The 22,592-nt window shown below is 32.2% G+C and overlaps 1 protein-coding gene across 8 annotated transcripts in view; it reads left to right on the top strand.

The window, feature by feature from the left end:
* Ih (hyperpolarization activated cyclic nucleotide gated potassium channel Ih) overlaps positions 1-22,592 on the top strand; it is a 332,983-nt gene that overhangs the window by 126,764 nt on the left and 183,627 nt on the right. The gene's annotated exons all lie outside the window — the stretch shown is intronic.

Below are 22,592 nucleotides of genomic sequence, written 5' to 3'. Positions count from 1 at the left end.
TGCTTATTTAAAAGTGTTTTAAATCATATTGGTTATAATCATGGAATATTTTTTGGTATTATAATATATAGGGTTGGAGCTAAAATAATTTCGTTTTTTCTAATAGCCTCATCTTATTACCTAAGATAATACTTATGCCATGGATCCATATGCATATTCTAACATAAAGATGGACTGGGGAAGATAATAAAGATATATGCATATTCTAGATCGCCATTTTCGCTGTTTACGGCGAGGAGTTCTTGTGTTAGAATAGGTTTACTTGTTTTTATTCTGGAAATTTAAATGTTAAAGGTAAAAATTGTCATATTCCGCTGACCAAATAACTGAAAAACTCCATGAATAATAATAAAAGACAGTTTTTGACCATTTACATAATACTGGATATAACAAGTATTCCGATACTTGAGTTTCACGTGAATTAACAGTGAATAATTTAATGGACTGAGATCCCACTTCTTAATTGCTATTTTTGGCGCAGATATTTAATCAAGGGCGATGAAAGGTGTATCTTGTATAGCAATAATGTACGAAAAATGTCGGTGTCAAAGTACGAAGAAGCTTCATAAACGGATACAATGTCGGCTTTGACGCCTATAGTTTATCATACGCTTCTGGAAAATTTTTACCATTAATTCGACTCTCTACCGTCAACGGGTAATTCGATTTTTGAAGCAGGTAATTAATGAAGAACAGTCAAATTCATCTTTAGGAAAGACCTTCATGATTAGACTTGGATCATACACATATTAGGTGACTCGTCAAACATTGAGACATATTCGCCAGGAAGTTTTTATGTATCGGTATCTACAAAACATTATTAATAGTGTAAGGCTGTAAAAATCGCTTGGTTCAGATTTTTGCTCAGAAATCTCAATCATTACTGATGGTATGATGGTTCTGTCATAAAAATAACAAAAGGAAATCGATAAAAAGGGGAAGTCAAAAATTAAAATGATCAGTGTTTCAGATTTATATGAAATATGCGAAAAAAAAAACAAATAATTTTCTCCAATCCATGATATTGAACTTTAAAGAGTTACTGGTCAACAAAAATTTAGCTTTAATGCAAGTTATCCTTTTTTGTTCAATTAAAGACTTAAATTAATTCAACTACTTCAAGATTGAATTTAACCTGAAATTACATTGCCAACAGATATAGTACATCATGAAAAAACTTTCTCGAAGCAATCCAATCTTGAAGCAATGTTTAAAACTCGTAAAAATAAAAATGCTCCGTGTTTGTATTATACTAGCCAAGTTTGAACATCTCATAAAGCATTAAATTTTACCGAATATAAAGTATAACTTTTGCAACATGATTCAGTCCACTTAATTTGAATTCCGATCGAAAAAGTTCGCCCCTTCTCAACAAACATAACACTTTTCCTTTGATTAAAGTATAAAAATAAATAAAGCTTTTCGGAAATTCTAATTTAACGGATATTTTAAGGTAACTTTGAATGTCTTTATATAACGTTACTAAACATTAAACATTAGTAAGTATTATATATTAAGTATTAGCATTTCTATATAATTAAGTATCATTCACAGTAAAATATAGGATTGATAATTGTAATTGAATGTTCGTCTGGTCAGTCGGAATGTCTGGCTGTCGATGCGATTGTTTGTCCGAACACTCACTACTATTTTGTGGAAGGAATTCACACGAGAACTGAAAACACTGGTTGAATAAAACTTGTTTATTTCGATATTGAATGATACATCTGGTAGACGGAAGAATGGACAGGATATTAAGTTAGGTAAAGGCAATACGGTAGCGCTGTGGAAGTGGTACTGTTACTATGGGATAGAGAAAAGAAAAGATAGCGAGACGTCGTCCTGGTGGTCTTTTATAGCCGGGAACCACATGGTACCAATCCACCAGCGTTGCTAACCTTTGACTTTGATGTAGGAGAATGAGTGATGGGCTAAAGGGTTGTAGCGGTCGCTACGTCACTCCCCTCCTAGAGGAGCTGCCGTGGAACGTACCTTTTTGTGGTGCAGGTTCCGGAGTGCACCCGCAATTACGCAAGGAATCTACGCCTAGGGCCTGCTTATGAGAAATCCCAACTTGAGTGAGGAGTTTTACGGGATCAGCTGCCATCGAAGTTGTAGCAGGACGTCGTTCGTCTTGGGGCGTTCCGATTTGTTTGAGGGTACCTATAAGTATGGTGCCTTACGTGTCTCGTTTCGTGATGCAAGGTTGTTCATGTGTTGATGTTATGCATGCTGGGCTTCTGTGGTTTTCGTCCATCGCGTTAGTCTCGTGGGATAACGTCGGCGATTTGATGTTGATGGGTCCCGTTCCTCGTGCTAGCCTTCCATGTACGTGTCGAGTGGTGAGTTGATTTAGCTGTTAGGCACTTATTTACGTCGGGGTCACCAATTGTAGGAATGTTAAACTGGTGGGTTTATCGGAATATGTGGCTGTCGATGCGATTGTTTGTTCTAACACTCACTACTATTTTGTGGAAAGAATTTGCACGAGAACTAAATACATTGGTTGAAGAAATAATTGTTTATTGCGATATTAAATTGTACGTGTGACCGATGGGAGAATGTACAAGATATTAAGTTAATGTAAAGGAAATACGGTAGCGCTGTGGAAGTGGTACTGTTACAAGGGGGTAGATAAAACAATAGAGAGCGAAACGTCCGCATGGTACCAATCCACTAGCGTTGCCAACCTTTGACTTTGATGTAGGTGAATGCGTGGTGGCCTAAAGGGTTCTAGCGGTCGCTACGTAATTAATATAGGATTGTGACTTATAGTCAATAAGCATAAATCAATGTAAACTTTATCTATTTTTAAAGAGGGTTTTGATAAACCTTTTCTTTTTAATCGGATTCTGTACCTATTTTATTTTCATTCATATGTATATAAGTTATATTTTCTGAAAGGTTTTTAAATAAAGAAACTCATTAGTTATTTTACTTAAAAACTGATTTATTTAAGAAAATAAGGAGTGGCTTATTAAATGACGTTTCAAAACCACATTGAGGATAAAAACAAACCAACCGGTCTCACTCGTTCACCATCCAAGTAGTTAAAAAAAAGATGCCCGGATACTATGTGTCGTATTATATAACATCTCCCTCCAAAATAAACAGTCACAGGAATGTACGTAGTTGTTTTTCCATCTGCACATCTTATAGTTGTTATAAAAAATGTTGTAGAGTATCCACTGTACCTTCGTGGCTGGAAAATCTTCGAAATGGTACTGTTTCTAACCAAATTTCCATGGTGCCCCTCTACAGAATGGTGTTCCTAATTTTGGTGACTCCAGATACCAATAGTCTACGACTAAGAAATTCAGCTACTGCAATCCACCTTTGGTGGCCTTTCATCCTGAATGTTCATATTCTTGTAGACTGTGCTAATTAACAGCAACTTCAGTCCGCCTTTGGTACCCTTATACCTTGAACTGTGATGCATGTACCAGGAATGCATGGACTAGGGATGTTTTTCAAAGCTTCTATGTTTATTACTCGGAATAGTTTTTGGTTAGAGGTTGTTGAGCACCTTAATCTACCTTTTATGACCTTACAACCTTAGCCGCGGTACTTTTACCCGAACTCACTTAACTACACCAAGAAATTCTTTACGAGTAAATGCAGAACGATTGCCATAAATATTATCTAAGATGATTTATTTATATGAGATAAATATTCGTTAAAAACTACTATATATATAATAATATATATACTTCTACGTATAGGTTAGTTGTATATTTGGAAATAAAAGTTTAAAAGACATCGATGTGGTCATTTTCAAATAAGACATAATTGTAAAAGTCAATAAATTTTAAGAGTTATTATCTTATTTATAGTTTTTATTGGTCTTTATGTCAGGAAGTGTGCTAATATACGAGCCATCAGTTATATTTTATTACATTATATCGTTGCCATTTGTCAACGCTAAAGACATGTTATATTATAAGTATTCTTTTGATTGTTATCTCAGGCACAGATTTATTTCTATGTTTAAGAGAAGAATACAAATTTCTAAGACTGTTTTAGACTATTCTAAAAGTAATATAACTGATATTATATGAATAATATATTTCATAAAATACTGTGAACAATGGAAAATGTTGATACTAGGCTATTTAGGATTTTTTGAACAATAATACAACGAATTTCTTCGGATATTAAAGAACGTTTTACAATATAGATTATCTTGACATACAATTGAGAAGCAAGAGCAGCATATTTAATCAAGATCAGAATATTACTGATCAGATTACTGGTTTGGAATCCTGGCTGAATTGTCAGACACACTTATTTATCTAAATATAGGAAAAATATTGCTGATTACAATGGAATATTAGATTATCGTGGTTAATTTTGACGGGTCTTTGAAAACATGATGTCCGAGATTGTAAATGATTATTAATGGATTTTATCTGAGTATAAACCTTATAGTCCATTCAATAAAACAGAATGTACGTCATCAAAATGTATGATGTCAGCTCGTTGCAATGTTGTCGCATCAAATTGGACTTTTGTTTTACAACGTTTTGAAGAACTTTACCAACCCAAATCGAATTTTATAATTTGATTGTCTGTCTCCTGTCCTTAACTAGGGTAAAATGAGAAGGAAAAATCTGCTCTGAATATAAAACGATCGAACCTTATTACAAACTGCATTTGGCAGTATTTTCGACGTCTTCTATAAAGTACATTGGCTGTTTTATTGAAAGGAATATAATGTGTTTTTAGTTGAATCTTTATAGCTTATATATTATCTTTATAGTTTATTTATATTTGCTCTAAATTTGCTCTATTTATTACCCATTTCTCACCTACTATTATATGTCACTTTCAAAGGTACTAATTTTTTATCGGTTGCTATATAAAAAATTAACTAACGGGTATGCATTAAGTGCTTGCTTGTATTTTGATCAGCGATGCCTATTGGTGAGAATGCGAGGTATCAACGTAAACAACTGTTAAACAACCTAACCTTACTGTTAAATACGATGTTTTTAACATTTGTGTACGTAAAATAATAGTTTTTGCATTTAGTATCATTCAATAATTCAATGGATATAGGCACTAAACACTGAACGTTCAAAATTACATTTTCGAAACCCATTATTCTTCTTGTTTAATATTGAAAAATCTGCTGCTGTCAAACTCTGTCGGTTTTAGCTTCAAGAAGTGATGAAAACCCAAATCATCTCAAGGAACATAGACAGACAGCAGGTCAGCATCTTATAGAAAATAAAATCCATAATTACGAAATTATTGTGTTATAAACAAGAAACTTGTTGTATTTTGTTCAATCCACCGTATATCCACATCGATTTGTTGACGATCTCCACTTTTGGACCGCTTTGCTTCCTGAATTACCACGGAAGTTGAAGATCATTCAACATAACGTGCCATTTTTCTTTCTTTCGTTCTCTTTCCATTTTCGTTCTCTTAGAATATGTTAGAGGTATATTTTTTTTGCAGGCCGAAAACAAAATTAGGTACAAAAATTCGCTCTAATTATTGAACAGTTCGTGCGATTTAGTCCATAGTAAGATAATGCATTAATCCCAGTAATATGTTGAAAGATTTTTTTGAAAGATATTTCTTCTCTTCTCTCTGATCGCATTTGATAAAATTCGTAAAGTAATTGTGAGAAACAGGTGGGTTTGTTTAATATGAATCTTAATCTTCCCAAACATGTTTTATAATTTGTGTATCTAATAATGATATTAGTAATTTTATAGCGATAATAAAGTTTATGGCTAATTATCAGATAGGCTAAATTAATGTTTCAATATTAAATATATGTAACTTGTAGCAATTTACCATTTATTTTGGCTATATTTCTGTATATTTTTTAAACATATACATCAATGTCCATCTTTTAGTCTCGTTGATATTGTCCAGTGTTTATTTTATTTATAAATCATATAATTTCCTCAATAATTATTTAGTGGTTAAGTCTAAGTAGTTTCATTTTGGTTCAAGCGTGCAAATGAGTGCTCGAGATCAACAATAGTGTTCAATCGTAAACAACCTCTTCCACGAAAAATTGCACCAATTCCACAATTTTTGGAAAAGCGAATGGCGTCTCAACACTTTATTAGTGAATAAATTTTGTGTATATATTATATGTTCATATTATTTTATTCATCCCCTGTACAAACAAGCACTTAATATCTATTCATTAATTTTTTCATTGGTCTGTAGTTTTAGAGAATGTAGATCATTCATAATCGGATATTAAGATTCAAGTCGAATATGCTTGTACGTCGATTTTCCAAACAAAAAGCGAATTAATTGAGCGAGAACATAAAAATTAGCGTGAACATAATAAACAAATTGACCCCCCTAAACAAGTTTCATAATCAATTCTGGGAACGTGGTTTTCTAATGGTTAAGTATGTTTTAATCTGTTATTTCTGGCGTGGTTCTCAGTAGCAGTTATCAGGCCATTATTGCTGACTTTGACGCTTTCACGGGCTGACCGGTCAGAAAAATAAACCGTCCACCATTTACGTGATTAAAAACCAACTGAAAATAGCTTATATTTAAATCGTACTGCGCTTAGCGGACAACGAAAATCTTTGTTACGTCCCATTTATGTAGTCTTTAAAAATTCAAATTATAAATATATTAAATCGTTAACATAAGTATCTATTACTGCGATATTTTGTCCAATTCATTACGAAAAAGTAATTAAATTTATATAAATAAAGTTATTGTTACCAATATTTTTTTCTACGCAGTATATATGTTATAGGTCTAGTATAGTATATATGTCTTCGATTTGGGACAATTAAAATATCATGATGGCCGAATCGTCGTTTTTGGTCAAAAGTGAGCTCGCGCGGCACTCTCATACCCAAATATTCATGAATGATATGACGTACACGTTCAGTTGATATCTTTGGAGCATCTGTTATTTCATTCATTTTCAATTTACAGTCATTCAAAATCATTTTGTGGTTTTTTTTAATGATTTCGTCGGTAACAACCTCTTTTGGGTGTCCACTGCCTTCAGCCTCTTCGGTGCTCATTTCACAACGTCTAAAGCATACCAATCCTTGATGGTTGATTTTCCTAGGGCAGTATCCGGAAACGGCATCAAACCAAGCTTTTGCTTCAACTGTATTTTTTCCGTTCAAAAAGCAATATTTTATCAACACGCGAAATTCCTTTTTATCCATTTTTTTTTCACAATAAAAAAATTTGCTTCACTCAAAATGCTATAATTCACAAACTAATAATCCGACAGCTCATTTACACTCGCATCTTTTGAGGCTTAGCTAAAAACATATAGATTCTAGTAGCGCCATCTATGTATCAGACCGGGAAATTTTCAGTTGACCTTTTAAGCCTTATTATAATATTAATACGAACACATTCTAGATCAATTGAGACTATTTTTTTGTACTTCGATCCTGAGAAGTTCATACTATTTACTGGGCCTTTAGCTACCTACACTCATCAGTCATGAGTTAATATTGATTTCTAAACCGGCATCCACAAGATGTTCGAGATTTTTTAAGGTAGCATAGTTTAGAAGAGTCTTTTATTTGGTTTAAAGAACTCATTATTCTTACTAAATCTATCCTCCAAATGATCTTGGCTTAGCAATTTTGACATTGTCTTTTATTGGAAAACTTCATGGAAGCAGCTTTCATGTTGTCTGATTTTAAAATTAGTGATCTAAACTAGCTTAATCGAACTTAACTCGAAACATTTATTTCATTTAAAAATTATTATATTCCCTACAATAAAACACATATGAGAATTCATATAAAATACAACAAATTGTGCTTTACTACAAAACGTCTCTACATCTTAATTGTCATTGGTATAAGAGATTCTTTGTAGAGTGAATTTAAACATTTTGATATTAAATAAACAACTTACATGGATCTTTGTGCTCCTTCTAAATATCATTTTTATTTTAAAAAGTTTTCAGTGTAAAAGTAAACGTGTTAAATTTGTATTATTATTTATAATCTAAATATATACCAGCTATTTTTATTTTAAAATGCACATGACTTACAAATAGTTGTCAAATACGACTATCTAGCTATTTTCCTTCGATTATACTGATTATTTTAGGTAATTTATTATACTGATTGTAAGCTATAAATAAAGCCTTGAATGTTATTTGTTGTCATTTTGAATCAATAAATAACAGTATTTCTTATATCAACATTTTTGTAAACCTTAACAGAATACACACAAAATATTTATTAATAGTTTAGTTATTAAATATTTAATTATTTGAAAATAATTTGATAAATATTTGAAATGTTTTGATCAATATGTGTTTTAAAAAAATCATTAAGTTTGTTTAACTCATGATTTTATAGCGACCTTGTGACATGTCGAATTTTACATCGTGGAATAACGGTCTAAAAAATACCCAGAAATATAATCCCAGATGTTGAATACGGGCGGGGTGCCGCCAGCGCCAACTAGAATCCGATAAAGAATAGCTGGCAACCCCGAGACGTTTATCTGGGATGTTATTAAAGGGTATTTCCATTCATTCAATGCTCAACCATCGTTTGGTTTAGACGTGCCACCATCGACTGCCCAAGCCTCGTCTCCAGGTAACACCACTGCCATCCGTTTTATCTAATTGTATTTTTACATTTTTTTTATAGCCAATACATAACGGTCACATAATGTAAACACCACTGTTTCATTTCGTTTTACCTCCATTCACCGAGCCACATCATTTACCCTAAAATTTGTTTAAGTTTTGTATTTGATATTGTTTATATTTCTGATTTTTTTAAAATATTTTAAAATATCCTTTTTACCAATGAGGGTTTATCTGGACTAGACCTACAGTTTAACGTGGGCTCCGAACTACAGCTCTCGGTGCTGAACCTACCAACCAGTTAGTGAAGACATTTCCTTGTCGTGTGACATTTACAATTACAATCAGAAACAGAAAGTACATCCATGTCCCAGCAGGATTCGAATCCGCGAGTATCGCAACAGTAGAAGGGCCGTTGTGTCTATGATCTATGATTTATTTCTGGTATAATAATAGCCATTTATTGATACATCTTAGAAATTGTACTTAATTCAATTTTAATAATCTTACCATAATAAACCAGGCAAGAGCATTGGAAATCTTCTAAGATAACTTTTATTTCGGTTGGGTGTTAATCACAGGTAATCAATGGCCGAGGATTATGACTCAAAGAACTTGAAAATTCAGTGGACCGAGTTAACAAGCAAACGAATAATTGAATATATACTACTCCAGTATTACACCTATGTTAATATATACACATATATAAGTAAATACTTATAATGTCAATTTAGTGGACAATCAAGTTATTGTTTTAATATAAAACATACTTTTTAAGTATCATTCATTAGCCATTAATTATTTTGACGTTGCTGCTACAGAAAAATATTTTTAGGGTTGTCTTTTAGGTTTTGGTATTTTTAGTTAAAAAGTATTATTTATCATTATCAATTGTTTTTCAATGAAAAACAATAGTTCCGTTAGATGTACTTCTACGTCAAATGAAAATAAAATCGAATTAATAAATTAGCCCCTTGTTAATTTATTTTCATTCTTAATTTGTGCTTCCTGCTAATATTAGGCTTAGGTAAATTAACAAGTAAACTTATAATGGAAAACTTTAATGGAAATTAACTGAACTTGAATGTAGCTTCAAACACTTTCACTACTTATAGTGTACTAACATTAACGAAATGTTTGCTCGAAATATAATTTTACTTATCAATATTTGTCACAAAAAAATATAGGGTTTGGATCTTGCAAATGTTCGTTTAAAAAAATCTACAGTTTCGGTTGAAAGGAACACTTTACAAACAGTGTTCTTGCTGGTTCTTCATGACAAGAAGTGGAGTTACTGAACTGACCTATATTAAAAGTTCACTTATTCATTCTCTTATTATTAGATACAAAATGGTGTAACAATGAATAGTACCAGTGTGTCCAAGTAAAATACGTATACTGTCAAAAGTGCTAAACATTAAGATCGCAAAACTAGTTTAATATAATCCTGAAATACAAAAGACAATCAATATTTGCATCTCGTTTCAATGATCTCACTATTCTCATTACTACGTATTGATTTTTCCAATCCATTTTATTGCTTTCGTTATTTCCAACTTCATAAATCCGATTTTGAACTTTTATAATTTCGATTTGATTGTTGTTTGCCAACATATCAAGTCTGTTTGACTCATATTTCATTTTAATAACTTACTTTTTATTTCAAAAAGCTATAAATGGCCTCTGGTGAGGCCATTACTTGACTATTATTTGAGCTGACAATGGCCTAATTTCCGAATCGTTTCGAAAGGTGCTACAAATGACGCAAGATCAACATATACCAACATACTTGACCGATCTAATTGCTAATGAAGGAACATCTGTCCAAATTCAACATTAGTGGGAATAATGAGATAATATTAAGGATAGCGAAAAGCGATGACACTAGTCAATTAAGTAATGATTAACATATGATGAATCTTCTTTCGAAAGAAAGTCTACGTTAGTTAATATAGTTTAATAGATTTGTTTGTGTAGTTTAACATCATTAGATGTAAGAAAATTAACGTAAATTAAATGGTCGTTTAGCTTTTTATTGTTATTAATTCAGATTCTAACATTATTTTATTTTAAGTCATCTTACATATGTATAGATAATGAAACTATTACTATATTTGATACTTGAAAAGAAAAATAATAATAAAATTATTTGGGCTTAATTCATTCCGACCTGATTCAGAATAAAATTTTAATTATTCATATTTTTTCATTCTTTTTAATTATTTATGTTCTTTACTCATTATCGTGTATTTGATGACACGACACGTGACACGTTGTTATTATGATTCTGTATTAAATTATTATCGATTATTTTTACCATAAATTGTGTTAATCTCAAGACTTTTTTTAATGCCATTACAAAGTTTAAAACCTTACAAAACAATTCGATTTAATTTTTTTTTTATAAAAGGTAGATCTACTTTTTCATAATCAATTTCATTCAACAATCGTTGTTGGGCTTACCATTGTTGGAGAGGATATTTTTTGCCATGTGTTCTAAAACTAAAACATTAAACGTAAACTGAAACTACGTCAAGTATTGGTGAATGGCAAATGGTCTATATTGCTAGTTTTATATGATTTAAATCTTTTGGAATTTTTTTGGTTTTGCCTGGATATTTTTTGTGACAAGTTGGACCGGGTTATGTGGGACTGCCTCTGGACTTACCAATAACCTAACCCGAAACCGCTTCACAGTTGACCCCTCTAGGTCGCTACTACTACTCGTAGTGCATTATATTTGGGAATGCCTGCTAACCGGGAAGCCGTTATTGGGCATGAGGACCCGGCGAAAAAACAGATAGTGAAACTAACTATATATGAACTTGAATTAGCCCAGGACTGGATGCTGTCGTATGCTCGTATCATGTCGTAGTAGGTCGTTTCAGCCTGGAAAAGGGAGAGGTTAGCAGTGACGCGGTGTTAAGCTTCCATCACGTTGACCAGCTCGGGAACAAACGCGTCTTGGAAGAACTTGAGCTGAGTTGTTCTTTGTGGAAGGATTGAAATATGAAGTGTTTGATTTCTGGAGTGTCAGTTTCCCTGCGAATTTGATTATTTCTGACAAACCATGGAGCGTTTAAGATTCTCCTGAGGAGCTGATTATGGAAAACTTAAAGCCGTTTCGCCTGATTGGGGCAACAAACTTGAAGTATGCATTAGATCCGTAGAGAGTACGGACCGAATTAACATCTTGCAAAATAAGCATTTGATGGAGATTAGAAGTCTGCTAGAAGGGCAGATCAGAGAAGATAACAGGTTTACAATCCCCGAACCTTTTTGGATTGCTTTCTAGATTTGAGAATGCCAACCGAACCGACGATCGAAATTGTTACGATTAATTCATTTTTATTAAGTCAAATAAATAAACTTGCATATTAATGGCGTAAAAGAAGCTCATTTGTAAAATATTCTAAATAGTTGATTTACTGAAGTTTATAATTCAGTACAAAGTCAGTTTCTATTTTAAAGAAAATTTGTCTTATTTGGTTATTAAAACAGACCTGTTAAATGTCTCATTCATGTTTTCATTTTCTTCACTTTTAATTCCAGCTAACTTTAACTTGGAATTAATTGATTATAATACAAAATACTACTAATATTTTATAAATGAAGTAATAAATGGCCCCTTAAAAAATGCTACAATCAGACATTTACCTTTAAAACAAATTTTGCAAAAAGTTGTTTTAAATGATTAATTTGATTTCGGTTCAAGAATTATTTATTAGCTGTTTGCATGTATTTTATCAGCGATATATATTGGTGAATATATGAATATATATTTAGTATTATTGAGTTATACGATAGTATACAGACGCTAATCATTGTACGTACGGAATTGTATTTTCGACATTCATTATTTCTGTTGTTTGATTTGCAGAAATATGATGCCAAGACTTTTAGAAACATGATAATGTTACTTATGGTGATATTCTAAATGTTGTTTCAACAATTTCAAAGAGATACTTTTAATAACAATGATAAGGAATGGCTTGAAAGAACAAGAAAAAAGTTGTTTTGTAGCGTGTCATGATAAAAAGTGGATCAAGTACTACAGTCTCGAACGCAAAATGTCATCAGTTAGTCTAAGAGAATCATCAACATCAATGCTGAAGCGGAATATTCATGGCCAATCCTTGTTGTGCTTATGATGGGTAAGGTGTAATGCATGGATATCTGTTACTGAAGATGTCTACCGAGATTAATTGAATAACGTATTATTGTATAAAATATTAAAAAAAAATTGAACCGACTTCAAAAAATAAATAATGAACTCACTAAAAATTAAAAAACAAACAAACTTAAATTTTTAACACAAAAAACGTTTTACAATAAAATGTGTATATAACAGTCGCTAACTAATAATATAGCTAACTAAATATAAATAAATACTTTATTCAACATATCTACTACACGAATTTTATATTCTACTATATACACACAATTTAGCTTAATACCTACCTAAACCTATTTATCTATTTACAATATTATTTTAACTACTACCAACTGTTGTTAAAAATTATATTATTATTTTTGTATTGTTTTGGCTCGGCACCGACTTCAAACTGAGCCGTTGGTTAAAATAATATTGTAAATAGATAGTTTATTTATTTTTTAATTACTGTGTTTCTTATTTATTTTTTGAAATCGGTTCAATTTTTTTGTTAAAAATATTTTATTTTTCTCTTTTTAAAGTTAGATATATTCTGAATAAATTACGCAGTTATTTTATTAAAAATTACAATGGGTAGGTCAAGTAAATGTGCAGCCCGTATGAGGAGAAAAAGGAACTCTTCAGGCTTCGTGGTAAGCTGAACACTCTAACAACTACACCATAGAAGCCGTTGCCTGCAAAATTTCTACGGCTTCTCATACGATATTTGTTTAAAAAGCAAACAGAACGGGCTTTGCACTGAACGACTTCTATATCGATGACGTATATATATATACACATATAGAACACCTACTTTTTTGAAATCGGTTAAAAAGAGACTAGCAATAGCGAGTAATAGAGTATTGCACGACAATGCTAGGGGCACATGTTGCAAAAGTTGTTAATAATACACTGCTGTAATTCAAACGTCAACACTTCTTTCAATGTCAAATGTCTTTATGATAACTAGCAGGAGGAGGAGGGCCCATCGGCCCTATCTCAGTGTCTGGTGAAATAAAGTTTATACACGTCACTGCTCTATTTTTTATTATATGCACCTCACTACACAACACTACACAAGATCAGATGGTTTGATTCTTTTGAGTCCGTGTGCTGTTCACTTAGCGTGCTCACCAGACATAACATCTTCTGATAAAATTGATACCCCTTACCTTTTTTGTCGATAAATGCCCATTTAAAGTGAAAAAAAGCCAAAATACATGCAAATTATATAGATCTTTATTCAAATTCTTGGATTATTAAGGTAAACATATATTTATTTAATTAACAAGCTTTACTTTATAAATAATTTTAATGTTCTCTATGGATATTTGATTCCAATTCATGGCATTATAGATAATAAATTATATTATTAAGAATAGGAAATAGGAAACATCAATAATTCAGTATCAGAATGATTTAACGGTTGTTAAAATATTAAAAAATTTTTCTGTTTGGTATTAGATGTTTTAATTTTTTTTCTGTAGAATCTTTTTCGAAGTTAGCTAAAGGCTAAAAACCCAAATTCATTAAAACAGTTAATTGTAAAACGGTCACATGCAGCTGATAAAAGAGCATTAAAGTATACTTATATCAGAGGAATAAAAAAAATGGAATATAGGTATATATATTTTTAAACAAGGAACAATACGAAGTCAGAAATGAAAAGAACGCCCTCACAAAGACCACCCTCATCAAATACGAATTAGGTTATCTCGGCGTGGGAGACAAAGGACCATCGATACATCGAATGGCTTTGTGTTCGGGCTGCAGCATTGAATAAGGATGACTTTGTAACGGTTTCGGTTTGAAGGAACATCTCGTATTTCTCGGACGGAATTATTAAATTAATATTGATTAATTTGAGGCTTAATTACTTTGATTGCATTCAAACGTAATAAGTCATTAGAATATTTTTGATTGTTCGTATTATTTTGTGTATTATACCTAGTAATAAGTAAAATTAATGTCTAATTTTAATTTCTACTAATTTTTTTTATTAGATAGGTATTTTTAATTGCTATTTATCGTAACCACTGTTTTTAAATATTACAGATGCTAAAAGAGGTATATCTATTACGTCAAGCATGTCTTATTACATTTCAATAAAATAAAATTTACAGGAAACGTTACTTTAATCTTTCTTATTATTCTTGGGAGGGTATAGTGAAAACTTATCAACCTGACACAGCAAAATCAGCATCTCTAATCAGCAAAAATTTACCTGTTTCCTGTGTGGTGTTTATGTTTTTAGTTCGTATGGAAAATTTCAGCTTATTCTCGCAAGTAGTACATGGATTTTCGCAGTAAACATCTTGCGTAATTTTTATTAATTACATCTTAACGGGTCTATTGAAAAGTCCCCGGCCTACCATAGTAAAACACATTTCTTCGGCAAAATTAGTTTTTTTTATTCAACATAATTTCCTTCAAGGATGATAGACTGATTATAGCGACCCTCCAACTATTCGATACCATTTTTGTAGTACGATTTGTCCTTTGCTTCAAAATAAGCCTCAGTTTCGGCGATCAACTTTTCATTCGACGAAGATTTCTTCCCAGTGAGCATTCTTTGAGCTCTGAGAACAGGAAATAGTCGCTGGCGTCAGATCTGGAGAATACGGTGGATGGATGGATTTTTGCCATCGTTTTCACTGACTTGTGACAAGGTGCATTGTCTTGGTGAAGCAGCCTTTTTTTCTTCAAATGCGGCCGTTTTTCGGCGATTTCGTCCTTGTCCAAACGGTCCAATAACGTTATGTAATAGTCGCTGTTGATGATCCTTCCTTTTTCAAGGTAATCAATGAAAATTATTCCATGCGCATCCCAAAATACAGACGCCATAACCTTGTCAGCCGACTGGCGTTTTCTCATGCTTTTGAGCGGATTCATCGTGTGCAGTCCATTTGGATGTTTGTCGATTGGACTTAATGTGAGTGAAATGATGGAGACATGTTTCATCCGTTGTCACATATCGATGCGAAAATTCGGGTTTATTACGATTGCTCATCTTCAAACACTGCTCCGGATAATCAACTCGTCGTTGTTTTTAGTCAAAAGTGAGCTCGCGCGGCACCCTCTTTTCACAGAGCTTTCTCAAACCAAAATATTCGTGAATGATATGATGTACACGTTCAGTTGATATTTTCAGAGTGTCTGCTATATCATTCAATTTCATTTTCCGGTTATTCAAAACCATTTTGTGGTTTGTTTAAATGTTTTCGTCGGTAACAACCTCTTTTGGGTGTCCACTGCGTTCAACGTCTTCGGTGCTCATTTCACCATGTCTAAACTTAGCATACCAATCCTTGATGGTTGATTTTCCTGGGGCACTGCCTGGAAACTCGGCATCAAGCCAAGTTTTTCCTTCAACTCTATTTTTTCGCTTCAAAAAGCAAAATTTTATCAACACGCGAAATTCTTTTTTATCTATTTTTTTACAATAACAAAAGTTGCTTCACTCAAGTTGCTGTAATTCACAAACTAATGATCCGACAGCTGTCAAATTTATGCAGGTATCTTTTGAGGGTTAGGGCTAACTAAAAAACATATGGATTTAATTCTAGTAGCGCCATCTATGTGTCAGGCCGGGGACTTTTCAATTGACCTGTTACATTAGATATGCTTAATACAATTTGAATTAACAAATTAATTTATTCCTACTGTTCTGTTGTACTTGCATTAATACAGAAGCAAAGCAAATACAGGATTTCAGATACAGCAGTATATATTTCCCAAATTAAAATTAAACTAGTCTACTTAAACTAAAGTTAAGAATACACTTATACACAGTACAAGTGGTTTGTTTCTTATATCATGTTTTACGGTGAAATCTTGGATCACTTCAGGTGTCCATTTGATTCCGAGTTGATTTTGCAGCTGTTCGTTGGTTACGTAGCAATAAGCATTGGAGAGTTAATCGTAGAACTTTAGTTTGGGTGCGTTGGATTACCACTTGGTTTGATGTTTTAGTGCACCCCATAGTTCCAAATTGTTTTTATGGTAAATGGATAAACCAATCTATTTGATTGTAGATCAAGTTGAGAATATCTTTCGACTAACCAGTAAAGTTGCTTGACTTTCAGTCTTATCTGCACTTCTTTTTATCTAACATGATGTTTCCAATATGACCTACCATCGAGATATATTCTGAGGTATTTTGCTGATTCTCTTTGAGTAATCGGGCACCCGTTAAGTGATATAATTAGGTTTTCCCCATTTCGCCGCAACGCAAAATTAACATGAATAGATTTGAAGTTGCTAAGCTGTATGTTCCGGTCACCTGTCCATTTGTAGATCTTGTCGACCGCTACTTGTACTTTTTCTATAGCCTTAGACAGACATAAATATTTTATCATTATAACTGTTTCGTCAGCAAATCTCCGAGTATTATTTCTTTTGATGTTGGGATATCAGCAGTATAAGGTAGATATAGGAATGGGAATACCAACCAAGACTACCCTGTGGACTCTAGCCGATTTAGGTTTAATTATTCCCCTTCATGGGAGTTTCCAAATTTTCTTTAAAAAAAATATGGTGCTCCTTATATATTAATTAATTTTGGACGGCAAGTTATTACTATGGATGAGACGTCGGTCTATCAACTTTATATAACAATTATGGGCTAACCTAAAGGAGAAAAAAAATCCTTTTTCTGATCTTACGCTCGTCTCTACTTGCTTATATACAAGTGTACCCATTTTTGGATGAGAAAATTGCTTGGTTTAGGTTACGATTTGCTCGACAGTCCCCCTAGTTTACACGTTTGGCTCTCTCTTCTTTTCCCATACTTGAAGACATTTGTTTCTGAGAAGCGCTTCGCGTCCAATGAAATAGAGGGCCGTGGATAAATACTTCCAAGTCCAACGAAATTATTACACCCAGGAAAAGTGAAAGGAAATTATGTATTCGAAAAATTATATAATTTTTTGACTGAAAATTGCAGTATTTCGTTACACCTTAACCTCGTATATGTATTTTTTTCTCAAAATATTAGTAAGAAGCAATTGTAAGCCAAGGAAGAGCTAATACCAAAAGGAATATAGATTTGAGCAAGTACGTGGGGCAAAAAATTAGATGAATATTACACATGATGGGAAGGAATATACACGGAATCAAATTATGAGATCATTAAATGTTAGTCGAAGAGTTATATATGATGGAGATAACCATGTAAAACTTTTGAGAATGACTCTTAATGAAAAAACTTGACACCATCTGGCTTGACAAAACACGATTGAGTAACCCATAACTTTTGTATATCAGATACACCATAAAATCACTTGTTTCCCACCATAACACATATCCTATTTACATGTTCAGTGTTATAAATGCCTTAAAAGATATTAAGCTTCTTTCTTAACCGGAAATCTGTCGGTATCAGAAAGTGAAGGCTATCATACTTTTATCTGAAGTAATGCTTATTTCTGGGTAATTAACTACGTTTATAATATTTTCAGTAGATCATACCTAATATTGTTAGCCAGCAATATTTTCTTAAAATAATTTTGGTGTTATTATTTAACTTTGTTTTATTATAACTAACCTAGAAATTAGAAATTAGCTATCGTCATGAACAATTTATTACAAATAAATGCTTTGTTTCAGTCTTCAAATCACAACCAATCGTAAAACTTACTAAAATGTAATAAATTAAATTTAAAAAAAACATGATAAATTGGGAATTTCATCCTCCAACAAACAATATATTTTATGGATAACCATCCAGCGTCGGATCAAATAAAAAAGCTCTTAAATTTTATCCGCAATTTAATTGAGTCTTCCGTTTTCTTGCGTTGAAATTATGTCGTATTTATGGGGCCCAATAAAATATAGAAGATACTCGTAAAATCGATCAATTCGGCTCGAGTTTTATCAGCCAATAAAAACGCATTCTTGAGTGGTAATGACAGTTTATACCGAGGGTATTAGAAAGGTTTCAGGTTCATGTGAAGCTGTTGTTACTAGTTAATATTTTGCGTGTTTACGGCTGCGGTATCGGTGGGATTTAAGTAAAGTAGTTCAAAGACAAGGTCGATATCTCGTCATCTCGTCTGCATTTAGTCTGGTTTCGTATGATTGTTTTACTTATTTCTTGTTCTTTGTTAATGAAAGCGACCTAATTTGTTGAATTTATTGAATTGTTTATTCATACATTTTTAGGGAATTCTGGTCTAGAGGTCAACATTCTTTCGTTTTCTAAATAGATTAACAAATTTTTGTTGATCATGCCGAATCATTTAAGTTCAAGTTGAAAACGTTACAGTCAGGTGATGTTGACTGTTAATAAAAGGGCATCTTTTTTGAAATATTGACACTTCTTGTAGTTTTCTGAAACAGTAAAGAAATTAAAATTCCTCACTAGCATAGACAAGGCCCTTTGACTGTAGCTCAGGCTTTGGGAAGTATTTTTTTTGCAAAATGGTGATGATTCCAAAAAAAGCCCAAAATCTATTTTTTACAGCTTTCTCTAAATTTCAAGTAAACTACTTCTCTAACTTGCAATACCATGTCGATTAAATGAAAAAAGGCGTTATAAGAAAAAAAGCCTCTAAAGTTTGAAATTAACTTTGTGGCAGTTTAATTCAGATGATGATACTTAATTCTCAAATTGAGATAATCGGCGATCTATGATCCTGCTATTGGCCCTCGTACTTCAAATTTAATATCCTGAAGTTTTTTCAACCAATTGAGCTGTTAGCTGTCTTTAGACGCAGCAGAAGCTCACAATTTTAAGCGTTCAAATCGAGATTTCGAGAGTTCTTGCGATAACAGCTAATATTTTCAAAACTGGTCAAACTATTTCCTTAGAAATGGTAACAGATTTTAACCAAAAATCTTAATTTAAAAGTCTCGTTCTCAGATGGTTTACCCGAACAATTGGTTTAACTGACACGTTAGAAAAATTGCTGTAAGTTAGTAGGTAATTTCAATTTTGAAAAATTTTTTGGCGACATATGGTCCCCGGCCTACCATAGTAAAACACATTTTTTGGCCAAATTAGTTTTTTTTATTCAAGAGTGATAAACTGATTATAGCGACCCTCCAACCTTTCGATTCCATTTTTGTAGTACGACTTGTCCTTTGCTCCAAAATAGTCAGTTTCGTCGATCACTTCTTCATTCGACGAAAAGTTCTTCCTAGCGAGCATTCTTTTGATATCTCAGAACAGCAAATAGTCGCTGGGGGCCAGATCTGGAGAATACGGTGGATGAGGAAGCAATTCGAAGCCCAATTCATGGATTTTTGACACGGTGCATTGTCTTGACGAAGCAGCACTTCCTTTTTCTTCAAATGCGGCCAAATACTTCATAACGCTATGTAATAGTCGCTGTTGATGGTCCTTCCTTTTTCAAGGCAGTCAATGAAAATTATTCTATGCGCATCTCAAATACAGACGCCATAAACGCTGCTCCGAATCATCAACTTGTCGTAGTTTTTGGTCAAAAGTGAACTCGCGCGGCACCCACTTTGCACAGAGCTTTCTCATACTCAAATATTCGTGAATGATATGATGTATACGTTCAGTTGATTTTCCTGGGTCAGTGCCCGGAAACTCGGCATCAAGCCAAGTTTTTGCTTCAACTGTATTTTTTCCCTTCAAAAAGCAATATTTGTTCAACACACGAAATTATTTTTTATCCATTTTTTCACAATAACAAAAACTGCTTCACTCAAAATGCTATAATTCACAAACTAATGATCCGACAGCTGTCAAATTTATACTAGGGCTAGGGCTGACTAAAAACATATGGATTTAATTCTAGTAGCGCTATCTATGTGTCAGGCCGGGGACTTTGCAATTGATCTGTTAAGTTTACATTTTAGAAAATTCATAATCACTAAGTTTTACAACGCTAATTCTCATATAATTAGAAGTAATTTCTGGCCATTTCCCATACCGAATAAGTGAATATCTGAGTTTGAATACAATTTGTTACACTTTGTATTGCACATATGTTTGGCATCAAAAATAATTGTTCTTAAGGACTTTAGACTAGATCTTAGAATATAATACTAATACCAATTTTATTTCTCAATAAAAATGTTCAATATTGCCTTAGAAAAATTACATTTTTCCAAACACAGTAAATATCAACTAGGTAAATTGTTTAAAAAGTTGTTGTTCATGTTGGAACATTTCTTTGATTCATGTGCCTGCATGTATCCGATAAATTTTTACTTTAGAAGGGCATTGATAAATAATAGATGAAGATCAGAAAGTTTTTAGAAAAGTTGCGATTCTGTTATAGCTAAGCTCAATGAGTTAAGTTGCCATTTGCTTTAATATTTACTAAATGAGATTGTTTCGAATCTGTCTGTTTAATAAAGTCGATTCTAAAAATGCGAACTCTGCTGAATACTCACTTTGATGATTGGGGCAATCGCATTTTCTAGATCTATGTCTGATCTAACTAACTAGATGTATCGAACTTAAAGATTACTTTGAGAAGTAAAATATATCGTTGACGTAATAATAATTTTACTGAAGAGTTATTTACTGACTTCAAAAACTAGCAGGAGGTTCTTCTTCAGGTGCCCAAACAATACAAAAATAATAATAATATAATTTTGTGTCATATACTCAAAATTAAATTACGAACAAAACAAATATGTTGCTCGTACCGACTTCAAACTGATCAGTTGGTAGTAGTTAAAATAATACTGTAAATAGATAAATAGGTTTAGGTAGGTATTAAGCTAAATTGTGTGTATATAGTATATAAAATACGTGTACTAGATAGATGAAATAAGGTAGGTATATGATAAATAAGGATAGATGAATAAACGATTATAATGTATATATTTTATTTTAAAAGTTTGTTTTTGTGTTAAAAATCTAAGTTTGATTATTTTTTAATTTTTAGTGAATTCCTTATTTATTTTTTAAAAATCAGTTTACATCGTCGAGAAAGGCATGAACAAAAGTACCTTTCGATGTGTGATCTAAGCAAAAATATTCGGGTTTTTTAGATTCTTACCAAACTAACTGAAACTAAGATTATTAGATAAATGAAATAAGTATATAAATATAATTATATAAGTGTATAAAATTATTTCTTTGATAGTATTTAAAATTTCACTACTTTAATAACTCAGGTATTGAGAACTTAAGAAACAAATTGAAGTGATTAGTCAGCATTCCTTATTTCTGTTTACACCAGAGGCAATAAAGCTGATCAAGTATCTGGACTTGTGTTTATGAATGAATGCCTTGTATATTGGAATAATTGTGCTGTATTAGCCTACTACTGTTTACTTGTTTTATTCATTTTTTTGTGTACATATGTTTTTATTAATAATGTTTTGAATGTCTAAAATATCATGATTGTAAAATTAATTTAAATTTGCTATTAATTATTATTATTTATTTACTTGCCATTATTTATTAGTATATTACTATACGTTTTACCTACAGAATATAAATAAATAGAACAGAAGGAAATTATACATTTACTAGACACTTCTTATCTTCTATTAATACTCACTGACATTCTAACGACGTTAACGAGGAAAAGACTTGTGACTTAAAATATGTGCATTAATAATTTAGTTGCTGGTACAATGAAAAATACGATCTCAATTAAATTTTTCAATTGAACTCACAATAAAGAACATGTGTTCGTTTGCAGACCAACGGATATGTGTTATCTCTTTTCTACGCGAATTTATTTTTAACCGCATAATGGGAAATAGAAACGTTTTCGATATAATATATTTTAATTGCACGGTGAAGGTTTTAACTTATTGAATTTCATACCTGTTTTAAAATATTTTAAAAACGTTAAGTTATTTCCGTTTTTAGCCTTAATTTTTTCATATAAAAATGGATTGAAAAGTATCCGGTCTGGCATAAGAAGACGAATGATA

This window comes from Rhynchophorus ferrugineus, unplaced genomic scaffold (genome assembly GCF_030347505.1).
Source record: "Rhynchophorus ferrugineus isolate W39M unplaced genomic scaffold, kcgeb_rfMv2 rfM4, whole genome shotgun sequence".
NCBI classification, from domain to species: Eukaryota; Metazoa; Arthropoda; class Insecta; order Coleoptera; family Curculionidae; genus Rhynchophorus; species Rhynchophorus ferrugineus.
This window is presented reverse-complemented; position numbering and strand designations above follow the sequence as displayed.